Source organism: Physeter macrocephalus, chromosome 18, assembly GCF_002837175.3.
Source record: "Physeter macrocephalus isolate SW-GA chromosome 18, ASM283717v5, whole genome shotgun sequence".
Taxonomy (NCBI): Eukaryota; Metazoa; Chordata; class Mammalia; order Artiodactyla; family Physeteridae; genus Physeter; species Physeter macrocephalus.
In genome coordinates this window covers 29,277,249-29,298,469 of record NC_041231.1, presented here as the reverse complement: position 1 = coordinate 29,298,469, position 21,221 = coordinate 29,277,249, and positions in this window count along the sequence as shown.

Sequence of the window (21,221 nt, the reverse complement as noted above, 5' to 3'; positions counted from 1 at the left end):
CAGGTAGAAGTGGGCCTAGCACAGCTTTAAAAAAAAAAAAAGTCTGCTTTTGATAAAGGCTATCCACAATGAGGGGAACATCTCAAGGCCAGTCAAAAATCTCCACTGGAGTTTGAAAATTCACAGCTCTTGAGCCTCGATGCACAGTCATTTGAAACCAGATGTCATGCCCTCCTTTCTTTTCAGATAATCCGTGAGCATAAGCACAGAAAAATCAGAAACTCATTACGCTGGCTATTCTCTGCCTTCTCCATTCAACCCCATGTCAAGGAAACAGAAAAGAGACCAGGGGCTAGTGCATCCCCTCCTAACCTTGACAGAGAAGCTCACTACCATGGCAACCACACGCACATGCAGACATTTGCAGAACCCCAGAAGTTCAAGTGTTTTGCACATGACTATAATCACAGATATAGGGGCTTTGTATACTCACAATCTCTGGCAAATGACAAAGTTTAAAGCAGCAGCCACGGCCTTCCAGCTTCCCTAATTGTTATTTCCCCTGAGAATGCTTAATGGAATTCATGCAATGTAATCAGACTTATACAAACATTTCACATTCATGTCAGCTTTGACCTGGGTCCAAATGAGTACAGCCAATGACAAGGGAACAGATAAATAAATACATCTCACTTGTGCTGCACTTGAACTATTGTAATCGCCTACTATCTCAACCCCCTGCTTCCACTCTACTCCTTTTTCAACCCATCTCCTCTGCCAAATTGAGTGTGAACGCTGCAGCTGGAGTGACAGTTCTAAAATGGAAATCAGACCACATCACCTCCCCATTTAAAACTCTCCAGTGCCATTTCATTGTCTGGGACTATCTGGCCTCTGCTTGAGTCACCTTCCCTGTGTCCCAGTATGCTCTCGCCATAGCCTCCAGTCAGCCCAAGCTGTTCCTAGGAGTAGACCTCAGTCCAAGAAACTTCACCCCAGTCTCACTGTGCACATGCCCCTAATTCAGGCGGAGGTTCTTCAGACACCTCTCCCCCGAGGACTTTATCTGCATAGATCTCCCCCTCCATTCTGCATCAGAGGACTCTGATCGCTTTCTTCATAGCAACTGTCTCAGTTTGCAAAACTTGTTTATAAATAGTCATGTTCACTTATTTCCTTATCTCTCCCTTCAAAGACTGTAAGATGTAAGAGATTGTGTCTATCTCACTCTCTGCTGTAGAGCAAGTTTCTAACTGTGCCGGACATGGAGCTAGCACAATAGACGTTGCTTAAATGAACAAATATCTATCATTATACAAAGAGGATAACAGCTGTGAAGGGACACATTTGCCCCCAAGAAGAGACCACATTGAAGCCTTCTGCCCAATGATTACATATACCCATCTAGCCCTCTTTGTCTTTTCCGTTCTGTTCTCTTGCCCTTTGACCAAGTTTGGGATTTACAGGAACTCACTGTTTCCCAATGCGGTAAAGACCGAGGAAGCCCCGAATCAGTCTATTGCTTACTTTTCATACCAAGATTTTTAACCCCTGTATACTTTGATTCATATATACTTGATGAAAACGATTTTCTCTAATTGTCCTCTTTTTTTTTTTTAATCAAAACCTTCTTTCACTGATCCAGGAAGTCATATTTTGTCAAGACTAGATGAACTTGAACCCAGAGAGGTTTGAATTCTACTGCAACCTCAAAAACCGCAAAAATGGAAGAAATTCAGAAAGTCAGATAGGTCCTTGTGCCTCGTCGATAGGGCCTAATCTTGGGAAGATTTGTGTGTTACCAGTTTCACCCCCACTGAGCTTTCTTGGTACAGACACGTGATGCAATGCGGGGACTCCAATGTGAGAAGGCAGTTTTCACAGCAACCCCTTTTAGCCTCTTGAGTTTCTAATGTAACCTCTGAAAACAGCTGGACCAAATTCCAACTTGCCCCAGACCCACACAGCCCTCCTCTGCATTGTGTTCAGTTTGAGGACAAAGGAAGTTTGGGAAGGAGCACGGAGCAAGATGTGATTTGGCGAAGCGATTACAGCTGCTTTGCAAGCAGCCACCCAGAATGCAGACTTTATTAGTGTTTTTTTTTTTAAGCCTTTAAATGACTTATGGATCTGTACACTTTGATACTCTTTTTCCCCAAAGCTGAGATAGAAGGCTTAACTCTAATGGATGTTGTTCTACCATTAAAACGAACCCTGGATATTCACGAAGAAAACTTCCTCAAGACCCGGTTAATTCCCAGATATACAAAAACCACCACAGCCCTTAATTTCCCTCAGTGAGGTCCAGCAAAATTTAATTCAATGACGGATGTGACATTTTCCAACTATGAATAAGAGTTGTTTATGCAGGCAACAGAGTGTACGAGAAAAGAGATCCAACCTTAAGCTTGGAGCCTGACAATCTTGGGCTTATGTCTTAGCTCTTTCACCCGTAAATGACATCACCTTGACCTCGGATTTCTCATCCGAAAAGCAGAGCTAAGTAATAGAAACTTATACATCAGAGGATTACTTTGAGATTCAAATAAGTTAACTCAGATAAGATGCTTAGCAAAGGGCCTGGCATATATTATATACTCAATATGTAAAAGCCAGTATCATTATTGCTTTTTTTTTTCTTCCTTCATGATGAGAAATAGGTAATAGCAAAGCTGTCTGAGGTGGAATCTGGGCATTTGATTGGGATCCTTCAGGAGTGAAACACACATGGGTATGAGTCAGCCATGGCACGTACAATTCAAATTTCTGCTACAGCAAAAGATGGTGATTCGTGGCATGAATCTCAGGGACTGCTTTCAAAGAGACTAAACTCCAAGTATCAAGTGTCAATTGTTTTTTATATTTACTGGAATTTGAGATACGAAACGAATTAAAATTCAACGATATACGAAAATATTTTTCATCCAAAAATGAAGTTTACCTTAAAATCCCACATTGAAAAGATATGTGAAGGAGATATTCCCATGCACTACTAGTGGAAACAGAACTTGGTATAACCATTTCAGAAAAGGGTACAAAAATATTTACTGAATTTTTTGAAAGCTTATGCATCTTGAGACCTAGCAATTTCACTTCCCTGCATTTAACCTTAGAGAAACACCTACCTGAAGAGATATGTACAAAATATTCAGAATAGTGAGAAATTGGAAACTACCAAAAGGTTTTTCACTTTTAAGTAAGAGATGCTAATTCTATAAGAAATAACTCTAAATATCTCAACAGATTAACAATTTGATGCAGGGTTCACAGGCAGCTCAGGTGGTGATTTCAGGACCCAGCCTTATTTCATCTGTGGCTCTGCCATCCTCTAGGACCTTGGCATCTTCTGCTAAATCCTTTGCATCTAGCTGGCACATGAGATATGATAAAAGGCATGGAAGACTTCATACCATTTTAACAGATTGGGACTGTAAGTATCATACATCACATAGTTCCACAATCCAGTGGATAGGACTCGGTAACCTACCTATTCCTAATCACTATGTGGTCTAGATACAGGTTCAGGAAGAAAGGGAACCAGGGCTTTGATGAACAACTACTCAGTTTCTCTCACAAATACTACAAGAATACTGAAAGAAGAGGGCAGATCTATGTTTATTGGTAAATGAGCCTTCCAAGACATACTATTGAGTGAAAAAGTAAGCAAGAGGCATGTCATAGGATGGGTTCCCTGAGAAGCAGACTATGAGTTTACTGTTTACTGTTCAGGATATTTATTAAGGAATATTCTTGCTTATCAACATCTGAGGAAGCAGGATTGGGCAGGGGGAAAGCTATAACACAGACCCAACAGCAGCCTCAGTCACCCCATGCAGAGCTCTCAACCTTGAAAGGTCATTCTGAGTTGTTCCAAGTTGGGCCAACGTAGCAAGACATTTATAGTCTTGCAATGAACTTGCATAAGAACTTGTACATTGGAACTAGATCAGTTATTGGATGTTGGCTGACTCTGGAGGGGGTGAGGCTGAGATGCCTCTGTGCCACTGAGGCAATCTGTGAAGGGCCTGACAGCTAAAACTGTCTGCTGACAGCGTTCCCTACTGAGGTAATGAGTCCTTCATTAAAGAGGGAGTTGGGCAATGCATCACAGTGTCTACCACATAGCTAAACAGTATAGTCTATTATTACTGTAAGACAAAACAAAGCCATGCTTATGTTCGTTGGCTAAATTTCTATGTAAATACAAAGAAAAAAACTGGGTAGATAAAAAACTGGACACTTTATATGATAATAAATAGATGTCAAGATTGTAGTGTTCCTTTTCAGAAAAGGAGGCAGGTCTGAGATGGAGGCTAAAGGTCCAAAAAAAAAAAAAAAAAAAGAAAGAAATTCAATCAAATCATTATAATGTTAATATTTTAAAACAAAGAAAATGAACTGATTTTTAATCATGTAATAGAAATTGAATAAAATTGTACTTGAGATGTACTTGTGCAAGTATACCTGATAAGGAAATCAATCAAAACAATAGTCTACAAAGAGCAGGACCTTCCTTTTCAAAGGCATCACATTAAAATAGCTCTATTTTTACTCAAGGGTTGATCAGCTTTCCTTCTCTCTTCTTCCTCCCACAGCTCTTTGGCCATTTCATTTCTTACTAATATCTCCATTGAAGGGTGACTGGGACTAGGGGCCCTGGGTGTGGGGAGGAGAGGAAGGAAACTAGAAGCAGCAATTTCCATTCCTTGCTAGCAATGCTGGTAAAGAAGTTTAGTGGGGGAAATGCTGAAAATCAGGTATTTGGATTATCTGAGCCTGTCGACCATCCGTATTACACCTTCTTCCCATTAGCACAGACTCATGAGACTTGGTCATAATTGCATTTGCAGTGATGGTGACTGAAACAAGATTGTTTTCAGCGATTATGTGGTTCTGATTAAACCTTTTTTTTTTTTTCTCTTTCAAATGGCACATCCTAACAAGGCATTCTGAGGAAAGAGACATTTCCTATGGTATTCAGTACCATATGAATGTAACACATCTACACATCTTACAGGATGAGTAATTATCTAGCTAGATAGACCGGGACATTTTCCTTGAATTTGAAAGGGCATTTTATCTTTTGTTTTGGCCTGGTAATAGAATAGCTTATGTGGGAGGTCCAGTAGTTTAAAAAAAAAAAAAAAAAAGGCATAATGTCATCAATCAAAAGACACAATAAATATCTGAATAAATATTTGTTAGATTTAATAGAATTAAATATTATTTATAATGCCAATGTTATAACTCTGTCTTTAAAATCTCTGTCATGACTGTTCATACACTGGGTTTTGCCAGTGTTATAACACTGTCTTTAAACTTTCTGTTGTGACTGTTCACACACTGGGTTTTAACCAAACAACTCAGGCCAATGCAAAAGTGGACAGTTTTCTCTTGGAATTACACAATGAATGCTGTGTTGGAAAAAAACCTAGTAATAAAATTAAAAAAACTACGATTCTGATTTAAACCACCACTTATTTCACGCAGTGATTTTGAGGCAAATTCAACAAACCCTGCCTCAATTTGTTCAACGACAAAATGAATATATAAGAACAAATCCTATGTTTAATGTTTTATACATATGTTGGTATCATGATTTCTACCCTGACACTGACATTAATGAACTATAGAAGGGTTTCATTGGTACTGAATCTCGAGTTAACCATATATTGGCTGTTTGATATTAGGGAAGCTAAGTGGCCTCTCCAAGACCCTATGTCTTCATTTGTAAAATGAGGTTACATATAACTCATTTATCACTGGACTGTTGGGAAGGTCAAAAGGGCAAAAGCATGAAAAGCGCACAGCACAATGCCTGGGACATAGCAGTCCATAATAAAAAGGAGTTATCCTCAAGTCTCAGTTATCCCTCAAACAAGACCCACTCTGTTTTTCTCCTTTTCTAAGAAAAAGCACACGTTGTAAAATAAGCATTCTTCAAAGACAACTTGAAGACATCTGGGAATTCCAAAGGCTGAAAATTCCAGGAGTTCACAGAAGCTTTCACTAATTCCACTGATCTAAAGACAAAAAGGAGAGACGCAACTGTGTGCCCAAACTCATTTCTGATGATTTCTTCCATCCTACCCTTGCTGCCTCTCTGGGGGTGGTTGTGCCTGTGAAAACGATTGACATTGTCAGGAACAGAGTCAGCTTTCAAGATTGGAATGTCAGAGTAGAGTCTTCTTTTCCTCAGACCAGAAGAGGCTTGGTTGGGTAGGAATTTCCAGGTCTGAAAGGAGACAGAGCTGGAATATAGGAATTGATACAGAAAAATAGCACAAACACCTTGGGAGGGTGATATGTCAAGAGAGACTAAAACAGGGCAGGAACAAGATCATGAAGCAAGATGAGATAAGAAACCAAAAGACCCTGTCTACAAGCTCTAATGTATGTTGCAACCAAAGGCTGACTATATCCACAAAGTCCCAAATTACGTAATTGTAATGGGCACTTTCTCATAAAAAGGAGAGATTTGCTTTTCCTCTTATGGCTAAAGAGAAAAGCATGAGAAGTAACCCCACTAGGGAGTACAGAGTGCCATCATGTGAGCTGGTATATTTCAGGTGAGTTAGACTGAAAGGATTATGCAGTTGGGTTGATTTTACACAGAGCAAAATCTTATTTCTAAAGGTGTTGAGACACAAACTGGGGACAGGTATTAAAATGTTCAGGTGCCCTCTTTTGTTGTGAATAGACCATTAAATAACACACAATTGGACACAGAGCCAAAGAAAGGGGTTCTATTCCTAGCTAGAATGTAAGCTCCAAGAGAGACTGTTTTGTTCACTGCTGTATTCCCAGCTCCTAGAACACGCCCAGCCCTTGATAAGTATCTGTTGAATTAATTAACCAGCTGTGAGGCCTAGGGAAGGAATTAGTCCACCTGTGTAATGAGAAGATTGGATTAGATCATTCTAAACTTTTAAGGTTCTATCAGAAACTACAAGTGAAAAATTGTCATCACATTTTTTATCTCCATCACCTACGTCACTTCTTCATTCAATGCTTATGTGATCTACTCCCTTATGCTTAGGTGTAGAAAAGTGCCCAGGGGGATACACATGCTTTCAGTAGTCCAAAGATACATTTTGTTTATTTTTAAAGAGTTTTGCTTATTTTAATATATATTGGAAAAATACAATCAGTTTTTCAACTCCATTTATGATAATGTTTTAGAGCTTACTTTTCAAATAAATTTAAGGTATAAGCAAGTTAACTGAAAGAAAATATTTTAAGTAAATTATAATGCAAGCTCTCCACAGCAAAAATCACAAAGTTGATACAAAACCAAGTGAAGTTTGGGAAATAGTGATCTCTATCACTACTAATGGCATGTATCCTAAAAACTAATTTTGACTAGTGCTCTCAAAGGGAATGAATCACATCTAAAGTAACCATAACATTTAGCTGGGTCCCCTTTAGCACTATATCCCTGTTTGTGGTAAAGTAACTGCCTTAACTGTACTGTTATAAAATATATCTGTTCTTCTTCTGGCCATGAGGGACTAATTACTACTGAAAGGACCACTCCATAAACTATCAGCAAACAAGAAAAAATACATGAGCTCACTGTTTTCAGACAGTGGTCAACAGGCAGCATAAGACTACAATCCCTGAGTGAAAGGAAACAAATGGGATGAGGACATAATATCCAAGAGACACTTTTCAGATTGCCACTTGGGGAAGGGAAACCCAGGCAGAACATGGGGACTCACCGAGTAGAGGAGATAGAAATCAACGATTGAGGAAGTTGAAGTGACTGGAATTTGTAGGAAAGAGAACCAAAAGAGAAGATATATAGAAAAAAAAAAAAGAGTTCCAAAAATACACACAAGGGTGACTTTGAGTTTTTGGCTCATTTTTAAGCTGTATAGGGAAAGACTCCACAAGACAAAGAACTACTAGGGAAAGAACAATAACTGAAGAACTGTAAACTGAATGATTACCATATCTCCCACTGGGCTGAGATATACTTAAGTTGCAGTCAGCCAGACTGGAGACACACCACTGAATCCATTCAGAATTCAGCAGAGACCCTAGAATGTCCACACCTCAGTTGGTGAACATTACCTCTAGAATAAAGACTAATTCACACCTTCTTTAACAAATCTTAAAAAGGTTAAACTAATTCACACAAAATTTAAATGCCTGCCACATCAACGAGCAACACTCTTTAAAGGAACATAATAAAATACAGACATTCAACAATGAAACATCAACAGTGCCCAGCATCCAACCAAAAATTACTTGACATGCAAATGACTAGGAAAAATTCCATAACCAGAAGAAAAATTAGTCAATTGAAATAGACCTAGAAGTGACACTGATGATGGAATTAGCAGACAAAAACTTTAAAGTAGCTATTATAAATAGTTTTAGAATTTATTTTAAAAAACATGAATGCAATAAGAGAAATGAAAACTGTTTTAAAAAAAGAACAAATGAAACTTCTAAAACAGAAAAATATAGTATCTGAAGTAAAAAAAAAAAATCACTAAATGGTTATAGTAGTAGTTTTATGCTGCAGAAGACAAGATCAGTGAACTTGAGCAGAACAGAGCAGGGATAGGATAGTATTTTCAAAAGCTGGTGCTGTGGGCTTCCCTGGTGGTGCAGTGGTTGGGAGCCCGTCTGCCAATGCAGGGGACGCGGGTTCATGCCCCGGTCCGGAAGGATCCCACGTGCCGCGGAGCGGCTGGGCCCGTGAGCCATAGCCGCTGAGCCCGCGCGTCCGGAGCCTGTGCTCCGCGGTGGGAGAAGCCGCGGCAGTGAGAGGCCCGTGTACCGCCAAAAAAAAAAAAAAAAAAAAAAAGCTGGTGCTGTAACAATCAGATGTCTGTATTGAAAAATATCAGTATTGAACCCTACTTCTTCCTACACACAAAAATAAACTAGAAACGTCACAGAACTAAATGTAAAATCTAAAACTATAAAACTTTATGACTTTGTGAAGGCAAAGAGTTCTTAAGACACAAAAAATGCTAACCATTAAAGAAGCAAATTGATAAACTGGACTTTATAAAAAGTAAAACCTTTTGCTACTGAGAAGACACCATAAAAATAAAAAAGATGACAAGTAAAAGACTGAAAGAAAATACTCACAGTACACATCTTTAACATAAAATTCTACTCAGAATATTAAAAGAACTCTTATAACTCAATGATAAAAACACAACCCAATTTTTAAAATGAGCAAAATATTTGAATATATATTTCACAAAAGCGAAAAATATAAGTGGCTAATAAACACTAAAAAGATTTTTCATATCAGGGTCACCATAGAAATGCAATTTTAAACCACAGTAAGTAGAACTACCATACGACCCCGCAATCCCACTACTGGGCATATACCCTGAGAAAACCATAATTCAAAAAGAGTCATGTACCAAAATGTTCATTGCAGCTCTATTTACGAGAGCCAGGACATGGAAGCAACCTAAGTGTCCATCAACAGATGAATGGATAAAGAAGATGTGGCACATATATACAATGGAATATTACTCAGCCATAAAAAGAAATGAAACTGAGTTATTTGTAATGAGGTGGATAGACCTGGAGTCTGTCATACAGAGTGAAGTAAGTCAGAAGGAGAAAAACAAATACCGTATGCTAACACATATATATGGAATCTAAGAAAAAAAAATGTCATGAAGAGATTAGTGGTAGGACAGGAATAAAACACAGACCTACTAGAGCATGGACTTGAGTAAAGGAGAAACTAACATACTATTGTAAAACAGTTATACTCCAATAAAGATGTTAAAAAAAAAAACACAGTTAAGATACCACTCTATACCCACTAAAATGATTAAAATGAAAAAGACTGATATTACCAAGTTTGGCAAGGATGTAGATCTGACAACAAAATATGATGAAGAAATGAAACAAAGAAACATAAACTGGGATGGAAACCTACTGTCAACAGCTAATTTGTATTCTTGGTATTGCAATCCATATTTTCCACTGCTTTAAATAAATAATTCAACTTCCACATGGAAAAATGAAAATAAAAACAAAACAGAACAAAAGGGATATAGACCTGGAAATGTCATACATTGGCAGTGGGAGTGAAAAATGATATAAATATCTCAGAACACAGTTTGGTAAGTTTCTTATAAAGTTAAAGACAAACTTATCAGATAACCCATCAATTCATCTCCTAGGTAAGAACCTAGGAGAAAAATAAAAGAAAAATAAAAACCTATGTCTACACAGACTGTATATTTGTATATGAATGTCTTTTGATACATACAATGTGAATGATTCTCAAAAACTTGAAAGCAGCCAAACACAATAGAGTACTTATCACATTACTCCATTTATATGAAGATCTAAAACAGGTATATTTAGTCTAGATTGATAAAAATGTAATGGCACCTGGGGTTGGATTGGGAGGTTGTCTGGGCTGTGGCTGAAGAGACTATTTTAGTATGTTGGAAATTTTCTGTTTCTTGATTTGGATGATGGTTGCATGTGTTTATGCATACGTCAAAATTCATTGAACTGTACATTTTAAATGAGTACATTCACTTTGTTGAATGTAAATTATACTTCAATAAATTTGTTAATATACCTATGTGTATACACATACAGGTCAAAGTTATTGCAGGTTTCTGCCTATACGTCTTTTGTACCACGTATCTTCTGGATATTTTTTTCTGTGTCAGATTTATGCTAGTCTATGTCTCCCCTTTCCTACTCTTGGTAGGTTTTAGCCCTTCCCCCAATATGTTGCATGACCAACATAATAAGTGACAGCTGTTGTCATATCTACAAATACTTTCAGTTATACAAAAAGAAAACCTCACAGGTGGTCCCCAGTTAGGTGGCATACCCATGAAAGGTTTGCAGTATACCAGTTGAGACCCAAAAACCTACAATCTTCTAGCTCATATTAATGCCATAGTGCTTAAGCTAATTGTTCCTTATGCAGATCCTAAACAACTCTGCTTTGTTTCCCTTCTTCTAAACACAAACTAAGGATGTTATCCCAAGTCTATGCTCCTGAACACCATGCATTGGTGAAGGAAGGCAGAAAGAAGCTTGGAGTAAGACTCAACATGCCTTTTCATGATCTGAAAGCCTGTGTGGACCAAAGTTAATACAGACTGTGGGTCTGGCTGCCAAAAACATCAGATTTTTGGTTTCAGCCCATGATTCAAAAGCTGAAAGTATGTCAACTGGGTAATGGTACCTAGGAATAATTCAGTCCAATTGTCTTTGTAGAATGAGGAACAAAATGAATGTCAACAACATTAAATAGCCAGAAAACAAAAGTACAGTCTCAGCTAGCAACAATAAGAGAATCTTAAGAGATGTAACTTACAGCATTACTGTTGATGAAGTTAGTAACCTTTAACAAGGAGACATAGAATCAATAGCTGCCTGACAGTTGGCAGCTGTAAATAGAATTCAGTTGTAAGAGGTACTACCAGAATAATTAAACCAGATTTTAAAAAGTTAGGTTAATTATAAATAAGTGACCCAAAATGTGGCATTAGAATAAAAATTACTTCCATTTCCTAGAAAAACTGGACCAATCTGTATTCAAAATATAGCAGAGTTAGAGAACTGTGCACTGATGGATTCATGGAAAGGACTTTCGGGTATTTAAACCGTGGCTTTGAAAGTGCAGAATGGGAAAAAATATTTTTAAAATTCAACGCATGCACTTTTATTTATCAGTGTACCATGTATTTCTCTGCTTAGATTTTATGGTGTTATTGTTGAGATGCTTATCATACAGCCTACTCAATTGGACCATGCTATGTCGATGTACAGTTAATCAACAGACTAGGTAAGTGATGAGGCCTCAGGGAAGAAGCACATTAAAGCTCAGCTCCAACACAATAAATCATCAACCCCTTTGGGAAAGCAGAGCTGTTAAACAAAACCAGGAGGCCATATTGAATTCACCAGGAGGCTCAATGAATTCAGTGGGATCGAGTGGGAAGTTCAGAGTAAATTTATTTTTAAGATGTGTAGGAAGCTTAATAATTCAAAGTACTTTTCTATTCCAAAGCAAGTCACCCAACGAATCTTTTCATTTAACACTAATCAGTTTGCTTAATGGATTAGGGAAGGAAAAGATGCACTCCAAGTAGAGTGATCCTTCTTTAAATCTTGCATTGAAAACTCGGTTCACAGCCTCCTACAAATCTCTATTATCGCTGCGGTCACAACTTAAGTACATCTTTTGGTTTCAGGAAATTTGGGGGTGTTTAGGATGCTTCTCTTGTTCGGTGGTAAAATACCTCTTCAAACAAGCCAAGGGCTCACCAAAAATAGAAGATGCCATCCAACTAACAAAATGATCAGGTAATTTGAGGTAACTTCAATGCTTAGTGCAGCAGAATGAGATATGTTTATATCCTCCAACATTCCATAATCCTGTTTTAAAATATTTCAAAAGGAATAGTAAATAAACCTTGACTTTTGACAACTCTTTGCTGTTTATTCCCTTACTTACCCTAACAAGTATATCAGCTTGATGTCATAGAGTAAATAGTATCCTGGGGATTTTAAAAACTAGTGATTATTTCATTTTAGACTCAAGGACCAAAGACAGTTGGACCTGCCTCTATGAATAACTGAGTAACATAATACCAATCACAACGACAACTTTTCTCTCTGCTCGAGTTACTGTTCTAAGTCCTTTACATGTAACTCACTGAATTCTCTGAATAATCTGAAGCATTAGTTATCATGATCTCCATTTTGCAATTGAAAAAACACAACAAATAATTAACTTGCCCAGGATCACAGAGCTTAGGACGAGATGAAACAGGGGCTTGAGCTCTGCACAAAATGACATCCTTAAATACACAAGGAACACAGCAGGAGTGGGTCCATGAAGCTCCACCCATGGATGTCCTTCAACTAAAAACACCAGGCCTACATATCTGGAGAAAACTGTAATTCAAAAAGATACATGGAAGATGGCAGAGGAGTAAGACATGGAGATCACTTCCTCCCCACAGATACATCAGAAATACATCTACACGTGGAACAACTCCTACAGAACACCTACTGAACGCTGGCAGAAGACTTCAGACCCCCCAAAAGGCAAGAAACTCCCCACGTACCTGGGTAGGGCAAAAGAAAAAAGAAAAAACAGAGACGAAAGAATAGGGATGGGACCTGCACCAGTGGGAGGGAGCTGTGAAGGAGAAAAGGTTTCCACACACTAGAAGCCCCTTCGTGGGCGGAGACTGTGGGTGGCAGAGGGGGTAAACTTCAGAGCCACGGAAGAGAGCGCAGTAACAGGGTGCGGAGGGCAAAGCGGAGGGATTCCCGCACAGAGGATCGGTGCCGACCAGCACTCACCAGCCCGAGAGACTTGTCTGCTCACCCGCCGGGGCGGGCGGGGGCTGGGAGCTGAGGCTCGGGCTTCGGAGGTCGGATCCCAGGGAGAGGACTGGGGTTGGCGGTATGAACACAGCCTGAAGGGGCTAGTGCGCCACACCTGGCCGGGAGGGAGTCCGGGAAAAGGTCTGGACCTGCCCAAGAGGCAAGAGACCATTGTTTCGGGGTGCACGAGGAGAGGGGATTCAGAGCACCACCTAAACGACCTCCAGAGAAAGGCGTGAGCTGCGGCTACCAGCGTGGACCCCAGAGACGGGCATGAGACGCTAAGGCCGCTGCTGCTGCCACCAAGAAGCCTGTGTGCGAGCACAGGTCACTCTCCACACCTCCCCTCCCGGGAGCCTGTGCAGCCCGCCACTGCCAGGGTCCCGTGATCCAGGGACAACTTCCCCGGGAGAATGCACGGCGCCCTCAGGCTGGTGCAACATCACACCGGTCTATAGCGCCGCATGCTCTCCCCGCATCCGTGCCCCTCCCTCCCCGGCCTGAGGGAGCCAGAGCCCCCGAATCAGCTGCTCCTTTAACCCTGTCCTGTCTGAGCGGGGAACAGACGCCCTCCGGCAACCTACACGCAGCGGTGGGGCCAAATCCAAAGCTGAACCCCAGGAGCTGTGCAAAGAAGAGAAAGGGAAATCTCTCCCAGCAGCCTCAGGAGCAGTGGATTAAATCTCCACAATCAACTTGATGTACCCTGCGTCTGTGGAACACCTGAATAGACAACAGATCATCCCAAAATTGAGGCAGTGAACTTTGGGAGCAACTGCAGACTTAGCGTTTCCATTCTGCATCTTATCTGGTAGTGGCCTTATGTTTATCTTAGCTTAGCACTTAGAGTTTAGTATCACTGGTAGATTTGTTTATTCATTTGGTTGCTCTCTTTCTTTATATATAGATAGATAGATAGATAGATTTTTTTTTTCCTTTTTCTCTTTTTGTGAGTGTGTATGTGTATGCTTCTTTGTGTGATTTTCTCTGTACAGCTTTGCTTTTACCATTTGTCCAAGGGTTCTGTCGGTCCACTTTTTTTTTTTTTAGTAAAGTTTTTAGCACCTGTTATCACTAGTGGATTTATTTTTTGGTTTGGCTGCTCTCTTCTTTCTTTCTTTCTTTTTTTTATTACTTTTTATTTTTTTTTATTTAAACTTTTTTTTCATTTTTTATTTTAATAACTTTATTTCCTTCCTTCCTACCTTCCTCCCTCCCTCTCTCGTCCTTCCTTTCTACCTTTTCTTCTGAGCCATGTGGTTGACAGTGTCTTCATGCTCCAGCCAGGTGTCAGGCCTGTGCCTCTGAGGTGGGAGAGCCAAGTTCACGACATAGGTCCTCCAGAGACCTTGCAACTCCATATAATATCAGACAGCGAAAGCTCTCCCAGAGATCTCCATCTCAAGGCTAAAACCCAGCTCCACTCAACGACCAGCAAGCTACAGTGATGGACACCCTATGCCAAACAACTAGCAACAAACGAACACAACCCCACCCATTAGAAGAGAGGCTGCCTAAAATCATAATAAGCTCACAGACACCCCACAACGCACCACCGGACGTGGTCCTGCCCACCAGAAGGACACGATCCAGCCTCATCCTTCAGAACACAGGCACCAGTCCCTTCCCCCAAGAAGCCTACACAACCCACTGAACCAACCTTAGCCACTGGGGGCAGACACCAAAAACAACAGGAACTACGAACCTGCAGCCTGCAAAAAGGAGACCCCAAACACAGTAAGATAAGCAAAATGAGAAGACAGAGAAACACACAGCAGATGAAGGAGCAAGATAAAAACCCACCAGACCAAGCAAATGAAGAGGAAATAGACAGTCTACCCGAAAAAGAATTCAGAGTAATGATAGTAAACATGATCCAAGATCTTGGAAATAGAATGGAGAAAATACAAGAAACGTTTAACATGGACCTAAAAGAACTAAAGAGCAAACAAACAATGATGAACAACACAGTAAATGAAATTCAAAATTCTCCAGAAGGAATCAATAGCAAAATAACTGAGGCAGAAGCATGGATAAGTGACCTGGAAGATAAAATAGTGGAAATAACTACAGCAGAGAGGAATAAAGAAAAAAGAATGAAAAGAATTGAGGACAGTCTTGAGAGACCTCTGGGACAACATTAAATGCATTATATATAATCGAATATATATATTGCATTTAATGTAATATAAATATTACATTAAATTATATATAATTAATATAATTATATATTATATTAATCGAATATATATAGCATATAATGTAATATATTTAATGTAATATATATATAATCGAATTATAGGGGTCCCAGAAGAAGAAGAGAAAAAGAAAGGGACTGAGAAAATATTTGAGGTGATTATAGTTGAAAACTTCCCTAATATGGGAAAGGAAAGAGTCAGGTCCAGGAAGTGCAGAGTCCCATACAGGATAAATCCAAGGAGAAACACGCCAAGACACATATTAATCAAACTATCAAAAATTAAATACAAAGAAAAAATATTAAAAGCAGCGAGGGAAAAACAACAAATAACATACAAGGGAATCCCCATAACGTTAAGAGCTGATATTTCAGCGGACACTCTGCAAGCCAGAAGGGAGTGGCAGGACATATTTAAAGGGATGAAAGGGAAAAACCTACAACCAAGAATACTCTACCCAGCAAGGATCTCATTCAGATTTGATGGAGAAATTTAAACCTTTACTGACAAGCAAAAGCTAAGAGAATTCAGCACCACCAAACCAGCTTTACAACAAACACTAAAGGAACTTCTCTAGGCAGGACACAGAAGAGAAGAAAGAGACCTACAATAACAAACCCAAAACAATTAAGAAAATGGTAATAGGAACATAAAAATCGATAATTACCTTAAATGTAAATGTATTAAATGCTCCAACCAAAAGACAGACTAGCTGAATGGATACAAAACGAGACCCGTATAGATGCTGTCTACAAGAGACCCACTTCAGACGTAGGGACACATACAGACTGAAAGTGAGGGGATGGAAAAAGATATTCCATGCAAATGGAAATCAAAAGAAAGCTGGGGTAGCAATCCTCATATGAGACAAAACAGACTTTAAAATAAAGTCTATTACAAGAGACAAAGAAGGACACTACATAGTGATCAAGGGATCAATCCAAGAAGAAGACATAACAATGGTAAATATTTATGCAACCAACATAGGAGCACCTCAATACATAAGGCAAATGCTAACAGCCATAAAAGGGGAAACCAACAATAACACAATAAGAGGAGGGGAGTTTAACACCCCACTTTCACCAATGGACAGATCATACAAAATGAAAATAAATAAGGAAACACAAGCTTTAAATGATACATTAAACAAGATGGACTTAATTGATATTTAAGGACATTCCATCCAAAAACAACAGAATACACTTTCTTCTCAAGAGCTCATGGAGCATTCTCTGGAACAGATCATATCTTGGGTCACAAATCAAGCCTTGGTAAATTTAAGAAAACTGAAATCGTATCAGACATCTTTTCTGACCACAATGCCATGAGACAAGATATCAATTACAAGAAAAGACCTGTAAAAAATACAAATACACGGAGGATAAACAATACACTACTAAATAACCAAGAGATCACTGAGAAATTCAAAAAATACTTAGAAACAAATGACAATGAAAACACGATGACCCAAAACCAATGGGAGGCAGCAAAAGCAGTTCTAAGAGGAAGTTTATAGCAATACAATCCTAACTCAAGAAAAAAGAAACATCTCATAAAAACAACCTAAACTTACACCTAAAGCCATGAGAGAAAGAAGAACAAAAAACCCCCAAAGTTAGCAGAAGGAAAAAAATCATGAAGATCAGATCAGAAATAAATGAAAAAGAAATGAAGGAAACAATAGCAAGGATCAATAAAACCAAAAGCTGGTTCTTTGTGAAGATAAACAAAATCGATAAATCATTAGCCAGACTCATCAAGAAAAAAAGGGAGAAGACTCAAATCCATAGAATTAGAAATGAAAAAGGCAAAGTAACAGCTGACACTGCAGAAATACAAAGGATCATGAGAGATTACTACAAGCAACTATATGCCAATAAAATGAACAACCTGGAAGAAATGGACAAATTCTTAGAAAAGCACAACCTTCCGAGACTGAACAAACCAGACAAAGATGTCACAAAGAAAGAAAACTACAGGCCAATAACACTGATGAACATAGATGCAAAAATCCTCAAAAAAAAATACCAGCTAACAGACTCCAACAGCACATTAAAAGGCTCATACACCATGATCAAGTGGGGTTTGCCACAGGAATGCGAGGATCCTTCAATATATGCAAATCAATCAATGTGATACACCGTATTAACAAACTGAAGGATAAAAACCATATGATCATCTCAAAAGATGCAGAAAAAGCGTTCAATAAAATTCAACGTTCATTTATGGTAAAAACCCTCCTGAAATTAGGCATAGAGGGAACTTACCTCAACATAATAAAGGCCATATATGACAAACCCACAGCCAACATTGTTCTCAATGATGAAAAACTGAAACCATTTCCTCTAAGATCAGGAACAAGACAAGGTTGTCCACTCTCACTACTATTATTCAACATAGTTTTGGAATTTTTAGCCACAACAATCAGAGAAGAAAAAGAAATAAAAGGAATCCAAATTGGAAAAGAAGAAGTAGAGCTGTCACTGTTTGCAGATGACTTGATACTATACATAGAGAATCCTAAAGGTGCTACCAGAAAACTACTAGAGCTTATGAATGAATCTGGTAAAGTAGCAGGATGCATAATTAATGCACAGAAATCTCTTGCATATCTATACACTAAAGATGAAAAATCTGAAAGAGAAACTAAGGAAACACTCCCATTTACCATTGCAACAAAAAGAACAAAATACCTAGGAATAAACCTACCTAAGGAGACAAAAGTCCCTGTATGCAGAAAACCATAAGACACTGATGAAAGAAAGTAAAGATGATACAGACACATGGAGAGATATATACCATGTTCTTTGATTGGAAGAATCAACATTGCAAAAATGACTATACTACCCAAAGCAATCTACAGATGCAATGCAATCTCTATCAAACTACCAACAGCACTTTTCACAAAACTAGAACAAAAAATTTCACAATTTGTATGGAAATCCAAAGACCCCGAATAGCCAATGCGATCTTGAGAAAGAAAAACGGAGCTGGAGGAATCAGGCTCCTGGACTTCAGACAATACTACAAAGCTACAGTAATCAAGACAGTATGGTACTGGCACAAAAACAGAAACATAGATCAATGGAACAGGATAGAAAGCCCAGAGAAAAACCAATGCACCAATGGTCACCTTATTTTTGATAAAGGAGGCAAGAATATACAATGGTGAAAAGACAGCCTCTTCAATAAATGATGCTGGAAAATTTGGACAGCTACATGTACAAGAATGAAATTAGAACACTCCCTAACACCATACACAAAAATAAACTCAAAATGGATTGAAGACCTAAATGTAAGGCCAGACACTATCAAACTCTTAGAGGAAAACATAGGCAGAACACTCTATGACATAAATCACAGCAAGATCCTTTTTGACCCACCTCCTAGAGAAATGCAAATGAAAACAAAAATAAACAAATAGGACCTAATGAAACTTAAAAGCTTTTGCACAACAAAGGAAAACATAAGACAAAAAGACATCCCTCAGAATGGGAGAAAATATTTGCAAATGAAGCAACTGACAAAGGATTAATCTCCAAAATTCATAAGCAGCTCATGCAGCTCAATATCAAAAAAACAAACAACCCAATACAAAAATGGGCAGAAGACCTAAATAGACATTTCTCCAGAGAAGGTATACAGATTACCAACTAACACATGAAAGGATGCTCAACATCATTAATCATTAGAGAATTGCAAATCAAAACTACAATGAAGTATCATCTCACACCAATCAGAATGGCCATCCTCAAACAATCTACAAACAATAAATGCTGGAGAGGGTGTGGAAAAAAGGGAACACTCTTGCACTGTTCGTAGGAATGTAAATTGATACAGTCACTATGGAGAACAGTACGGCGGTCCCTTAAAAAACTTAAAATAGAACTACCATACAACCCAGCAATCCCACTATTGGGCATATACCCTGAGAAAACCATAATTCAAAAAGAGTCATGTACCACAATGTTCATTGCAGTTCTATTTACAACCGCCAGGACATGGAAGCAACCTAAGTGTCCATCGACAGATGAATGGATAAAGAAGATGTGGCACATATATACAATGGAATATTACTCAGCCATAAAAAGAAATGAAATTGAGTTATTTGTAGTGAGGTGGATGGACCTAGAGTCTGTCATACAGAGTGAAGTAAGTCAGAAAGAGAAAAACAAATACCGTATGCTAACACATATATATGGAATCTCAAAAAAAATAAAAGGTCATGAAAAACCTAGGGGCAGGACGGGAATAGAGATGCTGACGTACTGGAGAATGGACTTGAGGACACGGGGAGGGGGAAGGGTAAGCTGGGACAAAGTGAGAGAGTGGCATGGACATATATACACTACCAAATATAAAACAGATAGCTAGTGGGAAGCAGCCACATAGCACAGGGAGATCAGCTCAGTGCTTTGTGACCACCTAGAGGGGTGGGCGGGAGATACAAGAGGGAGGAGATATGGTGATATATGTATAGCTGATTCACTTTGTTATAAAGCAAAAACTAACACACCATTGTAAATCAGTTATACGCCAATAAAGATGTTAAAAAAAAAATCACCAATAGTTTAACTGTGGCTTATTGAACGGCAACCAGGTCAAAGATGATGTATTTTTCTGGTCTATTATTATGCAGTGGGTCAGAGTGAATGTTTGCTAAGCAGGCATTGAGATTGGCACTTTACATGTGGCATGGCATGTAAGGTCAGGAATTACGTCCTTTTTTTTTTTTTTGCAGTACGCAGGCCTCTCACTGTTGTGGCCTCTCCCGTTGCGGAGCACAGGCTCCAGACGCGCAGGCTCAGCGGCCATGGCTCACAGGCCCAGCCGCTCCGCGGCATGTGGGATCTTCCCAGACCGGGGCACGAACCCGTGTCCCCTGCATCGGCAGGCGGACTCTCAACCACTGAGCCACCAGGGAAGCCCAGGAATTATGTCCTTTTTACAAATTTGGAACCTAAGGCTCAAAACACATTCAAGGTCACACAGTTACTAGGTGGTGATGTTGGGATTCATCTCCTGGTCTATCTGATTACAAAAGCTCTTGCTCTTTCCACCATCCTAAGCTTTAACTCCCATCACAGAAGCCCTAAATACAAAGAAGAAGAGATATCATTGTCTAAGATGAGCTTCATTTGTCAGCCTATCTATTCAGATAGACATTTTGGCTTAGGAAAAGAAAATTACTGGTTAGTCCTTCACCCTATTTCAACTTCTTGTCTTTCAGCATACATATGAGAGGATTACCTTACAATTTTAATGTTTGCAAACAAATCACATCCGTTGATATCAGATTAGCTAAGTCTTCCAAAAAAACCCCACAAAGTATGGGAAGGGTGGGAAAGTAATCTGACCTTGTTCTTGAGAATGGATACGCTTAAAGGCATGTGTGAAAACCCCCAGGGGAAAATATTCACTATTTTTCACCAGTTCTGCTCAGTTTCTCTTGCCTCATCATTTTCTTATCGCCAAATATTGCATATTTACACAGGTGCTTCTCTGATTTAATTGTTTGGAAGCGGTCACTGGAAGCAAAGCTATGTGACTCAGCTTTGGTGATGCAGTCCAGCTGGGGTCTGACAGGTAAGTAATTACCACTAATCAAAGCCTAAATGAATTCAGGTTCTTCAAAGTCGGACAGGGGGAGGGGCAGGGGTTATAAATGAACTGTGAGAAATATCAGGAGAAGTAAGAGCTGGGCAGTCTAGTCTTGGACAAAAACAA